Here is a 25,944-nt window from a genome sequence, read left to right on the forward strand (position 1 = left end):
CACAATTAAATCAGTTACAAAACTGGAAAATAGTTATCTGTCATCCAAGTTCCCAGAGGGACTCCCAGTTGGAATCTAATCAGTTTAACTTGTAAGAATATAATTTCCATTATTCTACAACATATTATCTCTGCCTTACTCATATCGCCCATTTACTTTCCTTGGGCCAAGATATATGCTTTAGTAAAAACATGATTTTTCTCACAACAATGACAGACTTCTTGAATGGCTCCTTATCCTAGAGACTGACCCAAAACTGCCGGAGGTAAAGATCCCTCCAGGGGTTCCCATTCACAAAGAGTTGAAAAGGAGGTTTGTCCGTTGTTCTGTATTTGTGGGCTGCTACCATAATACTTTACAACATTAACCAGAAAGACCACACAAGGAGTAGGTACACATCTTTAAAATAAAATAAAACCAAAAACTGAACAAAAATGTAAAGTTTGCTCTATTCCGATATTTAAATCATAGAAAATTTGTCCACGAGGCCTAATTTTTTAAATGTTGTGTTATTGCTCCTATATGTATACATTGCTAATATGGAGTAATAAACTCACAAGTGAAATACAATCGGTTTATGGCTTTTTTCCTCCCATGTCTTTACAAACATTCTGTTACAAAGAAAATAATTTGCTGAGTCACTGAGCAGCAGACCTAAAAGTATTCAAGCATCGAACTAGTCTGTTTGAACTATAAAATATTATTCAATAATTCACTTACTTCTAGGACTGGTATTTTGTTGTGAGGTCATATAGAGATTAAGGACCTGAGGGGATAAATATGTTAATACTAAAAAGCCGTGGTTCCCAGAGCAGAGTCCCCCCCTCTGTAGAAATGAGAACCTCGGGCCCAAATCACATGCAGGCGAGGCCAGCAGTCACTTTCACCGGTCTTCGGGGGATTCTGCTGCACCTCCAAGCATGAGAACCACTGAAAGGATAACCTGAAGACGTCAATGTTTTTAAAGATTTTTGAAAGAGGAAATTGCCATGTCACTTCCTTCTATGAGTATTAAATTTGTATTTTATATTTTATTAACTTAATGTTCAGAAAGTTAATAAAATTATCTTCAATGAACCAGTATCTTTACACTGACTAGAAAATAAAATTCTGTAATGGAAAGTAGTTACTGTAAAATTTATATATTTCAGAGAGGGAGGGAGGAGAGAAACATCAGTGATAAGAGAGGTCATTTTTTAGCTGTCCCACACTGGGGATCGGGCCCACAACCTGGGCATGTGCCCTGACTGGGAATTGAACCATGACCTCCTGGTTCAAAAGTCAATGCTCAACCACTGAGCAATGTTGGCCGGGCACTTTTTTTTTTTTTAACCAAAATTAACTTCAAAATCCTAAAGTGTGGTGCATTTAGCCTACATATATCAGATTTTTTCTTGACCCATAGGTAAGGGGTTCTCTAGTAGAAACCAGCTTTATTTGTAGGGCTTTTTAAAAAATACATTTTTTATTGATTTTTAGAGGGGTGGGGGGAGGAGAGAGAGAGAAACATCAATGATGAGAGAGAATCATTGGTCAGCTGCCTCCTGCATGCCCGTACTGAAGATCAAACCTGCAACCCGGGCATGTGCCCTGACTGGGTATTGAACCAGTGACCTCTTGCTTCATAGGTCCACACTCAACCACTCAGTCACAACAGCTGGGCTATTTGTAGGGCTTTTCAAAGCAAAACAAAAAACGTTGCTGGATCCCACCCCAAGATTTTCTTTAGTGGAGCAAGGGTGGATCTGAGAATGTTCATTCTTAAGTTCCCAGATGATAATGCTATTAGGGACTAGCTTTGAGAATCACTGCCCAACATTAATTTTCTAGAGCTATACAATAGTAGCAAAATGGCTGTCACATTTCAGGGCTGCATGAGTTGTCAGATATTTTTAAATGGTTAAACTTCTCAAAAGTCAAGTATGCTATATCAGTGTTCCTCAGTGTGCATGGCAATTTCTGAGTTTTGTTGAAATGGCGGTAGTTCCACTGTGTGTCCTGAGATCCTGCACTTTCAAGAGGCTCAGGTAATGCTTGCGTTTCTGGTCCCAAGAGAATGGAATTTGTCATCAGCAGATAAGGAATAATACACTTAATACTTCCTGGATCTGTCAGGATAACTACAACATCATCCAAATTCTGTCATAAAGATCACAGAATTGTAAATGTTAACATAAAATTTTGTGTCTGACTTAACAAAACAATAGAAAAAGTATTACCCCTCTACAAAGGTTAGAAAGCAACAAGGGAGAAAGGGACCTTCTATCCCCCTACCATTGATCGGATATTATGATATTAAATCATTTTAAGATTACAGTCTAAGGGAACAGAAGACTAAAATTTTAGGCTTCAGATCACTGAATACCAAGAGGGATTTAAGACAATATGTAATTTCTATTCTCAGTCCAGTTCGACCTAAAGGCAAATCAAGGCACCTTACTACTATTGAGGAAATACAAGGGCAATTTGGAGCTAAAAATAACCTCCAGCGGTGGCCAGGTGGCCCACCTGGTTGGAATGTCTTTCCTTACACCAAAAGGTTATGGGTTTCATTCCTGGTCAGGGCACGTACCTAAGTGGAGGGTTCAATCCTTAGTCCAGGCATGTACAGGAGACAAGCAATTGATGTTTCTGTTTCTTTCTCTCCCTCTCCTCACTCCCACCCCCTTCCTCTCTAAAATCAATAAACATATCCTTGGGTAAGTATTTAAAAAAAAAAAAGACAACTTAAAAAAATAACCTCCATCATTGCTCAGAGAAAATGGACTGTTCACCAAGTCAACAGCACCAGGGAAAATCACTAAAGAAACTAGGAAGGGGGAGAGATCAACCAAAGGACTTGTATGCATGCATATAAGCATAACCAACGGACACAGACACCAGGGGGGTGAGGGCATGAGTAGGGGGGGTGGGCAATGGAGTAATAAGGACACATATGTAATACCTTAATCAATAAAGAAAATAAAAAGAACAAAACTAGGAAGGAACGAATAAACAATTACAACAGAGACCCACCTGAAAATAAATGACTTCAGGATATCATCTCTAAACTTGATTCATGCTGGAAGTAGGATTTCAGGTAGCTTCATCCATGTGTTATTTCATTCTCCTAGGATACAATAAAATCAGATTTAGCCTTTTATAAACCAGTTTCAGTAATCATTTAAAACAGCAGTCGCCAACCTTTCGAACCTCACAGACCATCAGTGCTCCACGGACACCAGTTAGTGACCACTGATTTAAAAGAGAAATGTTACCTCATTCCTTAGAGGTCTTAAGAGTAATGTTTTCATTAGGATGCTATTTAAAGTCTATACCACATTTGATTATTTCCATTCAGTACAATGTTTCTTTAATTCATTTCCTCAAAGATCAACTAACTTAAAATTCAGTTCACTTTTATGTTTTGGCATTAAAAACTATTAAATTCTAAACACTAAATTTTCAAGTCTGCTAATGATTGTAAAATATTGAGTCTCGCTAAATCCCCCCCCTTTTTTATTTATTTCCATAGATAAGTTCTCTTGAAGGCGTATTATCCAAAATCCTACACAGAATCCTGATTCCTACTCTATTTACAAAATTTTATTCTTGTAGCGAGGGAGGGCACATAAATGTCTGCTGCAATCCATCAGAAAGACTCTTACTTACACTACTAAAAAGCCTTGAAACAATGTTCTACAAGAGTGTGGGCCCCAGATTTTTAATTGGGGCAGTTTTATGTTTCATATCCTTAGAAAATGTGTCTTATAAGGTACCTGACACTGACAGTAGAGTAGTCCACAACTCTAATCTCTAGAATTTAGCCAAATTCTAGTTGCCAATATTTAGGCTTTAAAAAGGAGACTTATCTTACTATTTGAACATAATGTTCAAAGCCAGTCAAGTTCTGTGGCCAATTTTCCTGTACACTGCAATATAATCAACACTAATGAAACATCATGTGGAGTTCCTTTACATGTGCATCTTTTTAGTGATACTGGTAATTTGGTTTTGAAATCTGTGAGAATACATACACAAAGATAAAGGCACTTTAAGGAATAGCTGTTCATCAAAATGATACTGTCAAATATGGAAAAAAATAAAAGCATTAAAAGAAAAAGTCTCCTTTAATTAAAATCTTAAAGCTTAACTGTAACAAGACTATGTGACACCACTTTGGACAAAAATAGTGTTTTTAATTAATTTTAGGGTAAAACTGGGTCAATGAGAACCATGTGCAAGTTAATGTTGCATTTTACCCTCCTATGCCAAAACATTTGAATTGTTAATAGTGAAAAAGCATCTCTAACCACACCCTAAGGTTTTTTTCATATAGTCAGAAATGTATACAAGCCAAATACCACATATACTTTTCTGAAGACTTTTCATAAAGAATAAAGCATTGAAGACACAAAGTCCCATTCTTAATAGTAATAATGCACCTAATATTCTCCCCTCTCTTTTAAATTACAAACGGTATCCTTTTCTACTGAGAACAGGAGTCAACAATTATTCATAAATTAAATATAGTTTATATTTGTAATACGTGAATTACATAATAAACATTCTAAGAAATGTTTCAAATATACATAACAGAATTCAACAAGCATAGAGGCAAGAACAGTGCTCTGCAAAGCTGTTCAATTTACAACGTACAAGTTGTAAGAACACAAGAAACAGGACTTCAATAAGGACTCCTGTTGAAAGACTCCTTGCCAGAAGTCAACCTCAAAGGCAGGCTTCCTCTCAAGCGGACCCCCATGGTAGAGAAACATGAAGGAATCGTATTATCTACATGCTCAACACAGGGCCGGGGCTCCACATTATCAAATATGTCCAGGAAGATCTACATAACAGTATTCACACCTGATGATCCTTTGCCTTCATGACAAAGACTCAGATTAAAGCAATCAATAAGCCAAATGCTATTATTACAAGCAATTCATAACAGGAAAAATATGCAGGGTACTCTCCAGTGAAGTAATCTTATTACAGTGTTAACTAATAGATTCTATTTAAGCAGCAAAGAATGTCCAACAATACAGAGAAATTGTATGTGGAGAATAATATCAAAAAGATTAAGGCAAAAAACTCAAAGGCCATCATTTCGTACTGAACTTGAGAAAATGCCCATGAAAGAAGCAAATTTGTAAAATACGAGACAACATACGAAGTTTATTCTGCTTTTTGAAGCAATAGTTTTAACTGGTGAACAAATTACGTAACAATATCATTAGAAATGAAAAAGAAAAATTGTAAACTTTAATTTTCAAGACTGCTGAATTGAAAATTCAATTATATAATGAATAACTTCCACAAATGAATAAAAATCCATAATATGAACATTTAACTCTGGATTCCCAACAGCATCTGGTTTTCCAGGATTTTAACAAAGCCACTTTCATTTTTACATCATAGGTTATACATACGCCAATGTTTTGCATCAGGTAACAATGAAACCACACAGCCTAACTATAAATAGCAATGGGGGTATGATGAGTAGGGAAAGGCAAAAGTACTTCACACAAAAAAAGGGTATCTGAGTGGCCCAAAGGCATATGAAATGGTATTCACATGAGAAGTCACTAGAGCAATGTAAACTAAAACCACAATGACATACCTCTACACACTCCCTATAATGTCTAAAACTAACAAGACTGACAATGCTGAGTGTAGACAAGTGTGCAGGGCAACAGAATCCACATACACTGCTCATGGGAGTATAAAGCAGGAAACTTCGGAAAATTGTTTGACAATATAAGAAACATACCTATACCCTATACTCAATAACTCCACTCCTAGACTTTTTTTCCAAAGAAAAATGAAACGTGTAAATGACTTGTACAGTAACGTTTGTAGCAGCTTTACTCACTACAGGGCAGTGCATAAATTCGTGCACTAGTGGGGTCCCTCGGCCTTGCCTGTGGGATCAGGCTGAAACTGGCTCTCTGACATCCCCTGAGGGGTCCCAAATAGAGGGTGCAGGCCAGGCCGAGGGACCCCACGAATGCATGATCGGGGCCAGGGAAGGACGCAGGGGGTTGGCCAGCCAGGGAGGGACCGAAGGAGGGCTCCAGGGCATGTCCGGCCCATCTCACTCAGTCCTAATTAGCTAGACCCCAGCAGCAAGCTAACCTACCCGTCGGAGCATCTGCCCCCTGGTGGTCAGTGCACATCATAGCGACTGGTTGACCAGTCAACTGACTGCCCCCTGGTGGTCAGTGCACGTCATAGCGAGTGGTTGAGTGGCCTTAGCGTATCATTACCATATTATGCTTTGATTGGTTGAACAGCCGACTGGACGACCAGACACTTAGTATATTAGTCTTTTATTATATAGGATAACCCCAAACTGGAAGCTACTCAAAGGATGTATCAATAACAGACTAGACAAACAAAACATGGCATGTATATTTAATGGTTACACTAGGCAGCAATTAAAATAGAAAAAACTACTGACATATGAAATAATACAAATGAATCTCAAAAACACTATGTTGAGTGAAAGAAGCCACAGGCAAAAAAGATTCTGTTCATATGATATTCAAAAACAGGAAACACTGACCTATGGTGATCAGAATAGAATAATGGTTACCTCTGATATGGGAGATGGACTGACTTAGAAGGAGCTCATAAAATCTGAAATGTATGAAAACGGTCACTGTCAAATCAAGCAAGCTCACAAATTCTGAGTGACAAGGAAGTCTAAATTTTTGAAAAGCAGGATTTTAAGTTTTAAACTAATGAATCAGAAAAGGTTATTTTAAATTCATGAAGCAACTCAAAAGTAAGAAATAAGTACATAAAATATGGTTCTATTTAAGAAATAAGAATTAGCATTTGTAAATATCAACATTGAAACCTAGAAAATATTGAAGGAGAAAAGATTGTAACTATTTAAGCCACAAGGCACATTTTTTCAGTTTTATTGATGGCAAGTATTTTTCAGGAAAATAATTTATTGATTATACACACAGGCACACACACACACATACAATCTTTTCCTCCAAAGGTCATAAGTAACATTTACTGTGGTTATCAAAGAAATGTAAAGTTCAGCAAAGACTCAAATGAAATCCAGGAAAGTACAAATAGATAACTTGATCAAACATATTCAACTAATAACTTCTTAGAAAAGTTAGTATTACCTCAGAGTCAAGGGTCCAGACCTCTATGTGCTATATTTGCAAAGCAATTGAGATGGTAAACCAAGACTTGGGAATGAAAGGTAACACTGAAATTTTTCAAACTTAATTTTGTCCCCAAATTCTTTTAAAGCCATTGCAATTTTTAAAAATCTGCACCATGGTCTTGTGATAAACTTTATCAAGCATCCCTCCCCAAAAGGTTAAAGTAAAAAAAAATCCCTGTTCACTGCATAATCAAGGTTAAGTTTTAAAAACAAGTTGGGCCTTGGCCAGTGGTTCAGTGGTTGGAGCATCAGCCCACACACAGAAGGATCTCAGGTTTGATTCCAGATCAAGGGCGCAAGCCTGGGTTGCAGTTTCGATCCTTTGAGTGCTTACTGGAGGCAGCCAATCAATGTGTGTCTCTCTCATGAATCTTTCTCTTTCTCCATTTTCTCTCTCTCATTCTCTCTCTCCACTCTTCCTCCCTTTCTCCAGCTCCAAAAACTCAATGGGAAGGATACCCTCAGGTGAAGATTAACAAAAAATAAGTTTTAAAATTTGGACTACAAGAATAAATTACTTTTCTAATTCAAGATAACAGATGACTATGAACTTACCTATATAGCCTTCACTATTTTCTTTAAAAGTTCAGTATGTCTATGGAAAATTATTGCCACATCAAAGAATCCCTGTTACTTAATGTAAAACCATGTTCATATCTAATGAAGCAGCGCTGAAGACAATTATCAAATGATGGTCAACGGCTTATTTTTGATCATATACTTAAAACCACTTAAAAATAGCATCCACTGTTACTTATTTTGAAGATCCCATGTAACTCAACTTACTAGAAAAAATATTTTTTGCAGAATCCATGAAATGGACTTACTGGTATGCACAAAATAATATCACAATGTTGTTTTGTATGTGGGAAAAATTACTCAGACATCCAACAAGTACAATCTGAACTGTTCGGTGTTGACCACCTATTAAAATCTATTTAAAAGTACGGTGGCCCAGCCGGCATGGCTCAATTGAACCGTGACCTATGAACCATAAGGTCACGGTTCAATTCCCAGTCAGGGTATAATCAGGTTGTATCGGGCTAGCAGGAGCCAGTCTATCAATGATTCTCTCTCATCGTTGATGTTTCCATCTCTCTCTCCCTCTCCCTTCCTCTCTGAAATCAATAAAAATATTTTTAAAAATAAAAACAGGATGGCATGCTCTGATAGGTGTGCTAAATGGTTAGTGTTCACCCTTGTACCAAAGTAATTGGGTGAAGATTAACAAAAGCAAAAAAATAAAAATAAAAATAATAGGGTAGAAGCAGGTGGTAAACAAAATCGGTGTTGAGGCAAGATGGTGAACATCAATCATAACCCTCCTTTATCTTGTGCTTCATTTAGCAAGTCCTCGCTAGGGTACTCAATTTGTGGAGGTACCCTATTTCTAATTAGAAATGTGTCACCAAACTATATTTACATGAAAATACAAAAAATACATTAACATTAAATGTTTTTTTCTTGTTAATCCTCATGAGGGTATTTTTTTTCCATTGATTTTTAGAGTGGAAGGGGAAGGTGGGGTTGGGGGGGAGAAGAAACATCAGTGTGAGAAAGACACAACCATTGGTTGCCTCCACACAAGCATGGACTGGGGCCAGGGATTGAACCTCCAATCCAGGTACATCCTCTTGACTGATAATTGAACCCACAACCCTTTGGTGTAAAGGCAGATGTATGCTCTCACCACTGAACAACACCAACCAGGGCACTTTGTTAAATGTGTTAATGCTTTATCCTGAACAAGTTGCCAACATATATATTTTTTTTAATGGGGGAGAATTAAAAAACACATTTCTATTTATTTTCCCCCCAATATACTTTCTTTTTATTTTTTATTTAATTTACTGGAGGGACACTAGTTAATAAAATTATGTGTTCCAACTGCCCAATTTCAAAACACATTATCTGTATACTGTATTGTGTGTTCACAATCTCAAGTCAAGTCTACATCCATCACCATTTATCCCCGCTTTGCCCTCCTTCCCCCCCGCCCCCCCCCCCCCCCCAGCAATCACCACACTGTTATCCATGCAATGTTTCTCTCTTTCTTTCCCTTCCTCTCTCTCTCAAATCAATAAAAACATATCCTTGGATGAGAAGTGGGGGGGATCTAATGAAAAAAATGTGGGATCTAATGAGCAAAACAGAATCAAAAATATAGAAGCATGGAACAGACTGTCGAATCTCAGAAGGGAGGCAGGGGTGGGTGGGTGGGAAGAGATCAACCGAAGAACTTGTATGCATATATGTATAGTCCTTAGACACAGACCATAGAGTGGTGGAGGTCTGGGGTGGGGGGACGGGGCAGGTTAGAGGGGGTCAATGGGGAGAAAAGGGAGACATTTGTAATACTTGCAATAATAAAGATTTTTAAAAAGAAAAGAAAAACAAGACACAAAGTACTACAATCATAAATCTCACTTCTCAAACTTCTGTGCCTCCACTTCATCAGTAAATTCAAGAAACTTCCATCATGAAAAACTCCAAACACGACACCTGCACTATGTCTCATCAAAACCCAATAGGATGCCATGTGTCCCGTGAAAATGCATATTACTATCTCCTAAACGGTGTGTGAACCTTTGAACTCCCTGCAGACCATATATACTTTTCACATTTTCAGTCACCATCAGGGCTTATTAAAATATTCCCAATAACATAGAATTGATTACACAGAACTGAGACAAACTGTGTAGTATAGATAAATCTCATCTGATTTTAAAACCAATTAAAAATGTTTATTGATTTTTAGAGAGAAGAGAGGGAGAGATAAAAACACCCATGAGAGAGAAACATCATCAGTCGGCTGCCTACTGCACACCCCCTTCTGGGGATCAAATCCACAATTCGGGACATGCCCAGGAATTGAACTGTGATCTCTTAGTTCCTGGGTCAACCACTGAGCAACACCAGTCGGGCTCATTTGGACTCTACTCCAGAGTGACCTTGGAAAAACTCTCCCGATTCAACAAAAATGTAGTAAACATGTACAACAGAGTCCCTATGCCCTGTGGAATTCACAATATTTCAGAGGGTCCAAGAACTATAAAAAGATTATTTAATTCTAACAGAAACAATTATAATCACTACTACTGCAGCAGAAAAAGAGAGTAGACTGGCTTTTAAACAGATTCTCCAGTAAAAGGCATGGAGTGAATAGAAGGCACAAAATATGGGGTGAGAGCATGTTCCTACTGAGACAAAATAAAACTTAAATGAACCTAGAGTTTTGACATTCTAAATTATTGGGGGGACGTGGGGGAGAAGAGGATTGTGTGTAATCATCTAATTACATACAAATGACTGAAAAATAGGAAAATTATAACAAGGTTAAAAATCAGACAAGAGTCTCATTACCCAAGGGATGTTTCTTTCCTACAATAAAGTGTGTTGCATAGGGCAAACTCTGTCTCTCCAAGGGCATTTTCCCTAAGCTTTCATCAATACTGTGCATACATACCTTATTTATGACCGTTAATGCTTTATCTAATTACTGGAGATTCGGTGAATGAAATTTGTGCACTGGAGGGGGGAGGGGTCCCCTCGGCCTGGCCTGTGCCCTCTCGCAGTCCGGGAGCCAGCAGTTGGGCATCCTTAGTGCTGCCACAGAGGCAGGAGAGGCTCCCGCCACCACCGCTGCGCTAGCCAGCTGTGAGCCTGGCTCAGGGCTTCTGGCTGAGCGGCACTCCCCCTGTGGGAGCACCACCAGGGGCAGCTCCTGCGTTGAGCATCTGCCCCCTGGTGGTTAGAGCACGCCATAGCAACCAGTCATCCCACCGTTCATTGGATTTGCTTATTAGCCTTTCATTATATAGGATTCTCTCTTCCTTTCTCCTCTTCGGTATCTACATTATCAATAGTCTTTATAGACCACTGATGGCGAACCTATGACGCGCGTGTCAGAAGTGACACACGAACTCCTTTTTTTGGTTGATTTTTCTTTGTGAAATGGCATTTAAATATATAGACTAAATATCAAAAATGTAAGTCTTTGTTTTACTATGGTTGCAAATGTAAAAAAAATTTCTATATGTGACACAGCACCAGAGTTAAGTTAGGCTTTTTCAAAATGCTGACACGCTGAATTCAAAAGGTTCGCCATCACTGTTATAGACCATATCACCATTACTTTCCACCATTACTTTCTCATGCCATCCCTCTGGAGCGTGATTCATCTTTGTCCCACGTATACCTCACTTTATTGGCCCAATTTGTTTGCCAGCTTTTATTCTGGCACTCCTTCAGCCAAGTCTCCATGAGTAGTTAAAATTCTCTTCTAAAACATAAATTAGATGACATCACTATGTGGCCCAAGGCTTTCCATTTTTTATTTCATCAAGAAAAGTCACAACTATTTGTCAGGGCATAAGTTGTTTCTCTACATCGCCCCCAGTAAAGAGAAAATTAGTTGGAGGTAGGAGAAGGGGAGGGCAAAATCTTAGACTTTAATCCCTTATGTTTAAAGCATAGATAAAAGATACAACTACGATACTGAAACAGCTGTCTGTGGCGTTAAAATTTCATTAGAGAGTTGGGCCAATCAGAAAGAAAACAAGATTTGAGGAACACTTGCCATGTTCACTCAATTCCAGACACTTTAGACATTTCCCACTTTCTTGTATTACATGGTAATCCCCTCACATTGAACTGGGTTAAATTCAACACCTCCAACTTTGCAAGTCCTTCCTTTTGATCATTCAGATATCAACTCAAAAGTTTCCTCAGAGGGGCCTCCCAGACCATCCTACCTAAATGGATGTATTTGTTTTCCCAAACCATAGTAATAGATAGTCCCAGTGCCTAGAACAGTCCCTAGCACTATTACAGTATATGCTCAATAAATATTTGTTGGTAAACATAGTACTAGTAAGTACAATATATGATGAAGAAAAATGTTTACTCTCCGTCATAACTTGGAGATAACTTTCACAATTACAACGAACATTAAAGTATAAGATGGAGATTTGTTTTTCAAATAGCCAACTGCACTCTTTCAAGTCCTTACGTATAAATGTATTCATTATTGTTATAAGTTACTATCTTAAGATACAAATTTTTAAATTAAAAATCATTTCATTTTGCTATGAAGACTTCAAATTTATGTCATAATTCACTAAAATAACAAACCACAATTCATTGGGCATGAACACAAGTGTTTAGTGGTCCAGAAATACTAAATGGAAAGTTTTGGAAATAAACACATGCATGGGCTGTGGGCTCAATCTCCAGTGGAGGGTGTGGAGGAGGCAGCCGATCAAGGATTCCCTCACATCATTGATGTTTCTATCTCTCTCTCCATCTCCACTCTTCTCTGAAATTAATAAAAATATATTTTACAAAATAAACTCTGCAACCACGGTATGTGCCCTTGCCAGGGATCGAGACTATGACCCTGCGGTGTGCAGCCAGTGCTCTAATCATTTAGCAACACCAGCTAGGGCAATGCACTGTTCTTAAGTAGCATGATGAAATCTCATGCCATCCCACTCCATCCCTCTGGAACGTGATTCATCTTTGTCCCACATATACCTGGTTGCATATGCTCCCCACCCACTGGGAGCTGCCTAGGTTATCAATTCACCTGTTGAGGAATCCCAGGAACACTCATACATGTGTTCAAGTAACCCTTATTTTACTTAATAATGGCCCCAAGGCACAAAATCAGTGATGCTGGCAATTCAGAAAGGCCACAGAGAAGCCATAAAGTGCTTCCTTTAAGTGAAAGATGAGTGTGGTACAATAAGATTACTTTGAGACCATATTCACATGACTTTGATTAATCTCTTACTGTGCCTAATTTAGAAATTAAACTTTATCATAGGTATATATCTTTAGAAAAAAACATAGTATATATAGGGTTCAGTACTATCCACAATTTCAAGCATCCACTGGGGGCCATTTGGGCACAGGAATGTTAATAATTCCCATTTCCCATTACTAGAGAATTGCAGAATTTTTTTAAAAAAATTTTAAGATTTCTAAATTTGAGTCTAATGCCCTCCTTTTGAATAACAAAAGTAAATTAAGTCATTATTGAACTCAATAATACCTGATAAAGCAAAATGTTAATGTTCATCATGCTATTTAAAAACACAAACATAGGCCTGGTCAGTTTCGCTCACTGGATGGAGCATCGGCCTGCGGACTAAAGGGTCCTGGGTTTTATTCCAGTCAAGGGCACATGCCCAGATTGTAGACTCCATGACCAGTAGGGGACATGCAAGAGGCAGCTGATCCATGATTCTCTCATTGATGTTTCTCATTCCCTTCCTCTCTGAGGACGTATAAATATATACAAATATAAATAAATACACACATACACACACACACACACAACATGTCCGGTGCACAGATTCATGCACATTGAAAGGAAATTAGAATATTTTAATATTGCTATTCGCCCTTTCTCTATAATAGAAGTGTCAACCAAATTCATAACTGACAATGACAGATCTTAACACACACGTGCGATTGACACCATCAAGACCTTAATATGTATTGCGCATGTGTGAGTCAACTTAGCCTTTTATAGATATAAAATAAACTTAATTAGACCTTTCTGATTTAGCTACACTTTTTCCAGCTCAGTGAAGCACCCCAAATTCTCTTTCAGGTAATTGTCAGCAACACAGCAGTAAATATCAACACGAAGCACATTATTGCAGATCACGCAGGGAGAAAAAAGGGTGAAATATTTAACTGCAGCAGTGTTTGACTATGTTCTGCGCAGTGAGGAAACCTGAAGTCATTTTCAAGGTCCACCATTTCTTACTTCTTTTCAGTCGGGTCAAGTTTCTAAGACTTCTAAATCTCCGTTTTCCGGCTGATGAAAATAAAATAGGATTCTACTGAGTCTACTACCTACCTACTCCAGGACTTCTGTGAGGATCAAAAGAGATGAGGCACGTGAAAACGCTTCAAATGTTTGAAACATTTGGTTAAACTGTGAAATGTTTGCACCTGGCTATAAAGCAAGTCATATTCCTGGGCAGAAGAAACTCCAAGGAGGCTAGTCGCTAGGGAGAGGAAGCCGGGTGTTGCTACGTGACGTCATTACCCGGCACCCATAGCGACCGCTGGGTGGGCTGTGAGCCGCATTTTGTGCCATGGGATCTCGGCAGCATTGGCTTTGATTTGGTAGGGTGTCACTCCGGGGTGGTGGTGGGGCATGTGTCCCACTTGGGGGAAGCCGAGTGTTGGTTTGTTGGTGCCAGGTTTGTGGTGCCATTTATTTTTAAATGGCCAGTGTGCATCATGGCAGCTCCTGCATTGAGCGTCTGCCCACTGGTGGTCAGTGCGCATCATAGCTACCAGTTGGGACAGACACTTAGCCTTTTATATATATGTAGATATACACATACATACATACACACACACACAATTTATATGTAGCCATATACTAATATATAAAAGGCTAATGTGCAAAGCGTCCCTCAGGAGTTCGATCACTTGCTATGATGTGTGCTGACCACCAGGGGGCAGCGTGGAATGAAGGAAGGCCCTGGCCAGCCAGCCTTGTGTGTGTATACCAAACGTAACTTTCTGAGATATTGTTTATTTACTAAAATCATATAATTTCTATACCTAATTTTTACTATTACCTGAAACAACCTGTTTTTAATCAATATCTGACCTTATTTACTTTATACATTTGGTTGGGAAATGCAACAAACAAAGTTAAGTTTTCATTGTCCATGGTTAGAATAGGCAGCATCTTAAAAACTTTTAAGAAATTACAAAGGTTGGCCCAGGATAGAGAAGCTGTGTGGGTAACTGTTGAACACATGGAGAAATTTACTTTCATTACGTACCATTTTGTATTTCTATGTTTGTGTACCAGATACATATTATTCAAAGAATTCAAAACTATATTTATTTTATGCATCGAAAGTATTTGAAGTCTAGTTAATGTCCAATGCTGTGATAAAGATTATTTCTATATCTCAAGGATTTGAATGATGGCTGTAAAATAGGACCTATTTAGGTAATTTTAAGTTTAAGAAATAAGAATAGCGGTAAGTCCATCTCTGTTATCCACATTTCCTCATGCTCTCTTTGACCAAATATGAATAAAATAACCTCCAATAAATGCCACTGTTTAAAATGCTTGCTTCCGTAACCAATGAACGTGACCGCAGTGCTCTACATAGCATTAAAGGCTTAGTTGTATTCCAGTATGAGACTGAGTCCATTAACCAGTCCTTCAAGATCTACATAAACAGCCTTGTCTTTAGATGTTTAGGGGACATCTCAGCCCCCTAACCTATATAAATTTTGCATTGGTGAACTACTTATGTGTCATACTTTCACTTATCCATTATTGCTTCCTTGATTCTTGAGCCAAGACCTTTTCCTAAGCACCACTTTCTGTGCTCAAGGGCCTGATTAATGCCTTTCATCCTGATCTTGCTGCCCTAATTATTCCTAAAAGGTAGTGGAACCAAAAGTACCGGCCATTTCCTTAACACCAATCATCCCTGCCTTATTCCCTCCACATAACCCTCCCACATCCAAATAACCACCATGTCCTAACACTTTCATGATCAACATATTTTGATTTCTACTTTTCCTCTCCAATCCTATCACCACATATCAACTGCTTCCCATTCTATGTTCTGGCTTATTATAAATGCATCCTTCCCGCAAATGTATTTCTCTCCTTCAAAAAAAATTCCTGGTAGCTCATCATGGAAAAAGATCTGAACCCTTTTTCCAGTCTCATTTCAGGAAAATACAGCTTCATGCACATTTATCAGCATCCAGCCATCATTCATGATGGCTCCAAAACAAGTTATAACTCTACCAGCCATTGTGGCTCAGAGGTTGAACATCAACCCATGAATATAGAAGTTACTGGCACATGCCCAAGTTGTGGGGTTGATTCCCAGTAGGGGATATGCAGGAGGCAACCAACTGATGATGTTTCTCTCTCATCGGTGTTTCTACCTCATCTCTTTCCCTTCCTCTCTAGAAATCAATAAAAACATTTTACAAAAAAAGATACACCTTAAAGTTGATTTGCACATTAAGGTACTCACCCCTATTGTTCTAAAGAGCCTTCTAACTCTCCCCACCCAAGAACATTTTTACACATGCTATGCAAATTCTCCCCAATTGGTTTATCTTATACCCACTTTTCTCTGAACTCCTTATAACACTCGATTTTGGACAACAGGTTTCATTTGTCAAGTCACCAAGGTTACCAGGCACTGCTACTGATCTGTACACAGAGCCAATGATTTTTTTCAAATGGGTCATGGGTACTAGATAGCCAATTGCATGCTGCTCTAATAAGGCAACCACACAACGTGCATTCTTTGTAACAGGAATCCAAGATTTCTGCTGTGTTCCCTGTACTTTCTTGAATTTTCCCTTCCTTTCTGTTTGCTTCTCAATCCATGCAAATGTGATGCAAGATAAATTATTAAAAGGTGTATCCTTTGGTTTTCCCTTTGGGCTTTTGCTGCATTCGACTGTAACTGCTGTGTTGTATTCTAACCTCTATCTCTGAGTGTGGAATTGCTCAAGAAGAAAAGCAACTTGTACCCAACTCATATTGGCTGCCTTAGTTGTAAATGAAGAAAATACTTACTGAATTGGAGCTCATATTCCAGGTCACCCATACGTACTATAGAACTAGTCATTTATAACTAACTGATGACGACTTCTGGTGTACACTAACCTACACTATTTCCAAATATGACAATGCTATAATCCTTTACAATTAAATCATGTGCCCTTTACATTTTGTTTTTAAACTGTTTTTGACCAAATACAGTGTTAGTATATAGCCAAGTGTCATGACAGCAGGAAACCATGTGCATTAACACTTTAACACCTTAGTTACTTTTAACAATGTAATAAAAGTTTTTAAAGCAGAACTCATTGTAGTACTGGTACCCTTGCTACTGTATGTGTGCATACTTATGTACTATGCAAAATAACTATTAAAGGATAAACAGGAAAGAATTATAGTTAACTGTCAAAATGAATCCAAGTCTTTAAAGATAATCCAGACAAGAGGACATGGAGTCTATAAGGGCAATGGAATCCTAAGGGATTTGTTTTTGCTGCTATTATTCTACACAGCAACAGCTCAGATTAGAGCAGAGAAAGGCAGGCCTCCAGAGGGAAGTGTGTGATGCAGAGAGGAGCTAAATAAAGACAGGATGATGAAGAGCAAGGAAAATTAAGGAAGTGGTAGAGGTACTGATGCTGGGTAAAAAATTTTATGACAGGAGGAACCAAGATGGCGGCATAGGTACACACCTGTACTTGCTGCTACACACAACCACATCAAAACTACAATTAAACGACATAATGGGTATCATCCAGAACCATGGGAAGGCTGGCTGAGTGGAAGATCTACAACAAGAAGGAAAGAGAAAAGCGCATTTGAGACTGGTAGGAGGTACGGAGGTGTGGAAGTGCGGAGGTACGGGGCACGCGCGAATCGGGCTGGCAACTGGGTGCACTGTTCTTTTACAATCCGGAGGGAAATACAAGCTCCCGATTGCTCTGAACTCTGGGGACCCAGACATGTACAGGGAGAAACTGGACTGTCTGGCATCAGGCAGGAACACGAGGGCAGCTTCATCTCAGAGGTATTTGCAGTGATCATTGTTCCCGCACAAGGGGCAGAACGCAGAAACACAGGAACCTCTCCCGTGCAAGGCTGACTGGCAGCCACTACTGTTTGCTCCTTGCTGGTGATTCCCAGAGACCCCGCCCAACCCTATTTACAACCCCACCAAAGGTGTGCTCAGCAGCTTTTGCATATGAATGGCCTGTGCTCTCACTGCTTAAAACCTAACAAACTGCAGCTGGGTCAAAAAAACCCCAGATCTTCCAAAAGAAGGCATGAGGCTTGACAGCAGCCTACATTGCTACACAGCTGGGCCTCATCTGGGCACCTTTAAACCCCAAACAAAGAGGAGGAATCTGCAGATCTCTCTGTAGCTCCTTCTGGGTGGCCTCAGGCAGTGGCTGACTTTGCACCTCCTTGAAGACCCAAGAGGCAGTGTACCCAGGGGTCAGAGTGAGACCATAAAAGATTAAAACTCTTCACATCCATAAGTGACACACTCAAGGGGCAGACTCAGTGAACACCAAAGCCCCACTGAAGCAAGTCCTGCCCCATAAGGGTGTCTCCAGTACAGCAGTTCTTCCTTTGTAGACACAGCTGGTCCTCACAGCCAATTGGCCTGGTGGTCAATTTCTCCCGGTGATACCAATAGCAATCAAGGCTTAACTACAACAAGACTGTGCACATAGCCCACAAAGGGGTGCACCAAGAGTGTCTACCTCAGGTAATTAGGGAGGCTGAGCCACTGGGCCCTATAGGACACTTAGCACACAAAGCCACTCTATCAACACAGGAAAGCAACCAAAATGCGGAGACAAAAAACATGTCACAAACAAAAGAAAAGGAGGAAAGCAAACTACTGGATATAAAGTTCAAAACCACGGTTATAAGGTTACTCAAGAATCTTCTAGAAACCTCCGAGAAATTTAGTGACACCCTCAAGGATATGAAAAAGGACCAATTAGAAATTAAGCATACACTGACTGAAATAAAGAATAATATACAGAGATCCAACAGCACACTACAGGATCCCAAGAATCAAGGCAAAGATTTGAAATACGAAGAAGTAAAAAACACCCAACCAGAAAAGAAAAAAGAAAAAAGAATCCAAAAATATGAAGATAGTGTAAGGAGTCTCTGGGACAACTCAAGCAAACCAACATCCAAATTATGGGGGAACCAGAAGAAGAGAGAGAGCAAGATATTGAAAACCTATTTGAAGAAATAATGACAGAAAACTTCCCCTACCTGGTGAAAGAAATAGACTTACAAGTCCAGGAAGCGCAGAGAAACCCAAACAAAAGGAATCCAAAGAGGACCACACCAAGACACATCATAATTAAAATGCCAAGAGCAAAAGACAAAGAGAGAATCTTAAAAGCAGCAAGAGAAAAACAGTTAGTTACCTTCAAGGTCTAAGGTAACTTCAGAGTACCCATATGACTGTCAGCGGATTTCTCAACAGAAACTATCAAAGCCAGAAGGGAGTGGCAAGAAATATTCTAAGTGATGAATAGCAAGAACCTACAACCAAGATTACTCTACCCAGCAAAGCTATAATTTGAATTGAAGGTTAGATAAAGAGCTTCACAGACAAGAAAAAGCTAAAGGAGTTCATCACCAGCAAACCAGTATTATATGAAATGCTGAAGGGTATTCTTTAAGAAGAGAAAGAAGAAGATAAAGAAAAAAAATTATGAACAACAAAGTGACAACAAATACATATCTATCAACAAGTGAATCTAAAAATCAAGTGAATAAAAAATCTGATGAACTGAATAAACTGGAGAATATAATAGTATCAGGGGCATAAAAAGGGAGTGGACTGACAATTCTTGGGGGGAAGGGAGTGTGGGGGATGCGGGAAGAGACTGGACAAAAATCGTACACCTATGGATGAGGACAGTGGGGGAAAGGGCATGGGGTGGGGTGGGGACCGGATGGAGGGGAGCTATGGGGGAGAAAAAAACACCCCATAAGGTGTTTATTATTACAACTGTAATAATCTGAATAAAGATTAAAAAAAAAATTTTTATGACAAACTTACACAAATGGGTTCAACCATCTAATTAATGGTCTTATAATCCAATCCTTCTACTCTCCCTAAAAAAATCAATAGAAAAGTATCCATTGGGGGAATAGCCTATGTAATAAAAGCCTAATATGCTAAGTGTCAGGTCGTCTAGTTGGCCATTCAACCAATCAAAGCATAATATGCTAATGATATAAGGCTACTCAATTGCTCACTATGATGTGCACTGACCACCAGGGGGCAGATACTCTGCCCAGTAGGTTAGCTTGCTGCTGGGGTCCGATGATAGAGACTGAGCAAAATAGGCCGGACATGCCCTGGAGCCCTACCGCGGTCCCTCCCAGGCTGGCCAACCTCCCACATCCCTCCCTGGCCCCGACTGTGCACCGGTGGGGTCCCTCAGCCTGGTCTGTGCCCTCTCACAATCTGGGACCCATCGGGGGATGTCAGAGAGCTGATTTCGGCCCGACGGCAGAATGACCAGTTATGACATGCACTGACCACCAGGGGGCAGACACTCAACACAGGAGCTTCCCCTTAGCGGTCAGTGCACTCCCACAGGGGGACCGCTGCTCAGCCAGAAGCCGGACTCATGGCTGGCAAGCACAGCGGCAGTGGTGGAGACAGGGAGCGGGCCTAAGTCGTCAGTTGGACAACCCCCGAGGGCCCCTGGAATGTGATAGGGCACAGGCCAGCTGAGGGGGACGCCCCCGCCTCAGTGCACAAATTTTGTGCACCAGGCCTCTAGTTAAAAAAGAAAAAACAATCCTCTTTCCACCCTATTGAGTATAAAGATAGAAATTTCAGCGTGACTTGAGTAAATAAATGTATTAAAATATATTTATATTTCATGTACTATATATTAGCTATATAGAAACAAGTTATATTAGAACTTTGGCAAACTTGACTTGATTTCATTTGTCCCCCAAAAGAAGTTAGATACCACTGTAACAAGTTATCAGCCAAAACGTGGTGGCACTCCCATTCTTCCTGACCTGCTCATATTCATTTGCATTCACTATAACATATATAGCTCAGGATACTTATGCAAACATACTAAATATCGTATATAATAAAAGCCTAATATGCTAAGTGTCCAGTGGTCTGTTCAGTCAAAAGCGTAATATGTTAATGATATGCTAAGGCCGCTAAACTGCTCACTATGATGTGCACTGACCACCAGAGGGCAGAGAGTCAACTGTTCAACCAGTTGCCATTGTGTGCACTGACCACCAGGGGGCAGATGCTCCGACTGGTAGGTTAGCTTGCTGCTGGGCTCCGGCAGATTGGGACTGAGCGAGGTGGGCCGGACACGCCCTGGAGCCCTCCCATGGTCCCTCCCCAGCTGACCAACCTCCCGAGTCTCTCCCTGGCACCGACCATGCACCGTTGAGGTCCCTCAGCCTGGCCTGTGCCCTCTCACAATCTGGGACCCCTTGGGGGATGTCAGAGAGCCGATTCTGGCCCAATCCCACAGGCCAGGCTGAGGGACCCCACTGGTGCATGATTTCATGCACCAGGCCTCTAGTACATAATAAAAGAAAAACTAAAACACAGGAACTTCAGTAATGTCTACCCTATCACTAAGAAAATCTTAATTTAACCTGTCCTCTTAGAAAAATTTCAAATCATTTTAAAGGCAATCCTGAGAAACTAACTATGCTTATTTTATAGGTAATTTTAAAAATCTCTACAATCCATCCGATTGAACAGTGAAAAATTTAAACTTAAAGACCATAATAAAAGCAGCAAGAAAAAACAGGAAAGGTGGAAGGGAATAGTCACATTTAAGAACCCATTAGAATATCAGAATTATCCACTCTCAAATTGGAACTATTAACACACACACAAAAAAAACAGAGAAATGTTTCTTCAAACTAAGCATTACATGCTTTTCATCCTCCCAATATTTGTGCAAAATGATTTTTCAGTGTTTTTTGGTGCAATACTCAACTTATTTATCAAAGCCTCTGAGAGGATTAGGTGTACCCTTTATAACAACATACAAGGTCTACTGAATTATTTCTTTGATACCTTAACCACTTTGTCATTTTAAAGTTCAATTACTAGGTGGGTTACCATCAATAGACCTTCAATGTCTGTAGAAGTGCATATGATGATCACACAGAAGTATATATGGATAGCCACATCAATGAGAAATTGTTGCATTTTAATAAGAGACAGTTTTGAACATTTCCTGATGAGTTGCTCTTAACTGCTAACCTACCCCACACTTTTGCTGCTTCTAATTGTCTCTTCAATGTACAGCCATGTAAGATAAAAGAGGAAAATAAATATGTAAACTTTTAAAACCAGCAGTCTTCATTTTACACTCAATTAGAAAAAAATTACTTTCCTAAAGAGAACTGAGTAAAATTTGGACATTTCAGGCAAGCATTTAAACTTACTACAGTTCCTCTGTTCTGCTCCTTGCTTGGTGTTCCACCAACACCAAGCATTATATCAGTATAGCCCAGTGGTCGGCAAACTAACTCATTAGTCAACAGAGCCAAATATCAACAGTACAATGATTGAAATTTCTTTTGAGAGCCAAACTTTTTAAACTTGAACTATATAGGTAGGTACATTGTTATTAACTTAATTAGGGTACTCCTAAGGCTTAGGAAGAGCCACACTCAAGGGGCCAAAGAGCCACATATGGCTCGCGAGCCGCAGTTTGCCAACCACGGGTATAGCCAATACACAAAAGATATACTGTGATTTTAAAGTTTAAAAATTTAAACAAACCCTGAGATTATTGTTCCAATTGATAAGAACTTGTCTTCTACCTATCCCCTCTCCAGCCACAGATAAAGAGATCTGGACTTCCATCCATCATCCCAAATTACTCCCTTTACATATTCACTCTCTCCACTTCTCTTGGTACTTTCTTTTTAGACATATCTCTATTTATACTTATGTAGGAGTACACATCCCAATTTTACTAAAAACTGGACTCATATTCTCTGCTGACTCTTCTTGCTTTGTCACAAACATCCAGTTGCCTGAGAATTCGTTATTGCTTCCCGTAATTTCTACTGCCACCCACCAGAGTACAAGCTCAAAGATGGGGAGCAATTCTAAAGAGTTGAGATAAAAATGCTCGATAACTATTGACTAAATAAGCCATCTGCAATTCTTATCCACACACTTCCAACTGGTAGTGAAAATTATAAATCTGTGCCATTACTCTGTATTTTTCTCCTGGATTTTCCCTCAGACTGGGTCAACAAATACTGCATGCCAAACATTGTGCTATGATACTGAGAACATTAATAAAAGATTAATAAAATGCGGGCACAAAAAGTAAATATCACCTACTGACAAAGTGACAAGAATGAGAAGAGATGATGTGTCCTTCTACTAGGGAGCTCTTTCTTTGGAAACCTACCAAAATACCTGGGGAGACAGAGGAACCACCTGAGTATTTAGGAAGCAAGGAATGAAAGGTGTATGAGGCTGGAAAGTTCCACTGAGAGCAGATCAAATAAAGCCCTGTGCCCTACAATGTAGTTGGATTTTGATACAGACAGAAAGTGGCTGCATCTGAAGGACAGGAATGATGATCTAATTGACATTTCTAAAGGAAGCAGCAGATACTACTCAGAGAATAAACTGCAAGAGCAGAAGTAAAAGCAGGACCAGTCAGGGCACCAGTCACCTTCAGCAATACATGGTAGTGCCCTGAGAGAACGCTTTTACGAGGTAAACAGGTTGTGTAGTTTTTAAAATCCCAACAACCATAGGTATTCCAAACCAAAATATATAAAATCCAACAGATTCCAACATCCATTTTCCTCACCCTCAGGCAGTCACCCACACCCCAGCCACAATCTTGAATACACTTACCTTTCATGTCTGTTAGTGGTATCACCATCACTCCACCATTCAAACCAGAAACTCCCAGACCACTACATTTCCCTCTCCCCCATCTACACACCAACAAGAATGTTAAATTCATTTTACTACTGAATTACTCCTGTCTGGAATTTGAGCAAACCTGACACTAAAGATTCTTTCAAATATCACATTGGGGGTGGGGCAGTGGATCAATGTTCTATCTGGTCCCTCTGCTTTCCATTTCCTCCAGTTACTCTTGTATTTAAAATAACTGACCTGACTCCTAGTTACCTAAAAGATAAAGAGCAAAACTCCTTAACTTAGATCAATCACAGTTTATCTAAACTTTTTGTCTTCTCCCCAACACGTTCTTATTAGCCCTTAACCACACCCTCCCTACCCTCTCCCTAAAAAAAAAAAAAAAAAAAAAAAAATTTTTAAGTCAGTAACTGGCAAGTACATACTCACCTTTAAGATATGCTCAAAAGTTATCTAAGTGAAGTCTTCCCAACATAGGTGTATATTTGTGTCTATGTTTTCAGAGCATTTGCAACTCCCTTCATTACAACAAAATGGTCAGTTTGCTTACAGCTCTACAGATACCCAATAAACTCCAAATCCCAAGAGTGCAGGGAACACATTTTGTTTATTTTTGTCTTCTCACTAGTAAACATCATCTGTCCTACAGTTGGTGTCATTCATTCACTGAACAAACGTTTAATAAAGACTTGCTAGAAAATGAGGATAAATCATTCAATGATAAATAAGATCCCTACTCTCTTAGAGCCGACATCCTGGAATGAAGTAAACAAATAAATAAATATGGAAACTTTAAACAAAGGTTTTAAGAGAATCTTGATGACAAAAATGTTTCAGGACTTACCATATTTGCTTAAATATTTTATGAACACAGTACTAAGTAGATATAAATACAAAGGAAAAGTAATAAAAGTGAAAGAAAATGTAAGCTTAATATGAGCAATTTATCTCCTGAGAACTGGATGTTCCAATAACTCTCTTGCACTTCTGCACAATCACCAAGTAAATTGGTCTCATCCTGACACCTAATGGTATGTACTTAACAATCTTTAAAGTTTAACCTCAAATTATTTATTTAAAATGATAAAAACAGCCCGGCCAACATGGCTCAATGACTGAGCATCAACTTATGAACCAGGAGTCACAGTTCAATTCCCAGTTAGGGCACATGCCCAGATTGTGAGCTCAATCCCCAGGGTGGGGCGTGCAGGAGGCAAGCTGATCAATGATTCTCTCTCATCACTGATGTTTCTCTCTCTCCCCCTCTGCAGTCCTCTCTGAAATAAAAAATATATAGATATAGATTAAAAATAAATGAATTATATCACTACAGACCACGTAATGAGATTCTGGGATTACAATCTTGTAAAGAAAAGATAAAAAATTGTTATTTTAAACCAGCACTAACCCAAAGAAAAGTGCAAACATAAGAAATTTTACCTATTAACTATTCTAAGATTTGCTAAGAATATTACCTTAGACTTGAATGCATTAATATGTAATTTTTAAAGAAGGTATATTTATGGCCAACCTACAACACAACTCTAGCAGATTTGGGTAAGATTACACGAATGGATTGGGACAGATCCATCCTCCGTGTAGCAAAAAAATAATTAGCACAAATCTAATGATCAATCAATAACTTCTTATATGAAGGATTAACCTTTGTTCAAAATAGTCACCTTGGTCCTGTGGAGTTTAGGCTCCCCATAGTGGCTATATGGCAGCAATCAAATGTTTACAGTTATCTTTATTTTCTATTCGCATTTTCTATTTCAGCGGTTCTCAACCTGTGGGTTGCGACCATCGGAAAACACATACAGCATACCAGATATTTACATTACGATTCATAACAGTAGCAAAATTACAGTTATGAAGTAGCAACAAAAATAATTTTATGGTTGGGGGTCACCACAACATGAGGAACTGTATTAGGTCGCAGTATTAGGAAGGTTGAGAATCTATTTGCTCTTTTAAGCTAGATCAATGATTTTCAACTGGTGTGCCACAAGAATTTTCAAAACGTGTAATGCCTTACTATTTAGTCAGGGGCACTCACCTCTTTTTCCTTAGATTGTCAAATAAAAAAAATGGCAACAGCAAACACAACAATAGCCATCTTGTGTGGATGAATCAAAATTATACCTATTTTTTGTCAGACTGGCAAAGTATATATTTTTTGGTGTGCTGCAGAATTTTAGTAATTAGTTTATGTGTGCCATGAAATGAAAAAGGTTGATAATCGCTAAGCAACACAAAGAACAAAAT

General features: G+C 39.1%; 1 protein-coding gene across 5 annotated transcripts in view; it reads right to left on the bottom strand.

Moving 5' to 3' along the window:
* Window positions 1-25,944, bottom strand: part of PSPC1 (paraspeckle component 1) — a 133,508-nt gene that overhangs the window by 12,609 nt on the left and 94,955 nt on the right. For 4 of the 5 annotated variants that reach the window (XR_013995547.1, XR_013995548.1, XR_013995549.1 and 1 more), the window contains exon 7: window positions 3,016-3,109. The gene's annotated coding sequence lies outside the window, so the exon portion shown is untranslated. Of the gene's footprint in view, window positions 1-720; window positions 767-3,015; window positions 3,110-25,944 lie in introns of all 5 variants that reach the window. The other variant, XR_013995550.1, reaches the window with a different exon arrangement.

Source organism: Myotis nattereri (genome assembly GCF_964212035.1).
Source record: "Myotis nattereri genome assembly, chromosome: 2".
NCBI lineage: Eukaryota > Metazoa > Chordata > Mammalia > Chiroptera > Vespertilionidae > Myotis > Myotis nattereri.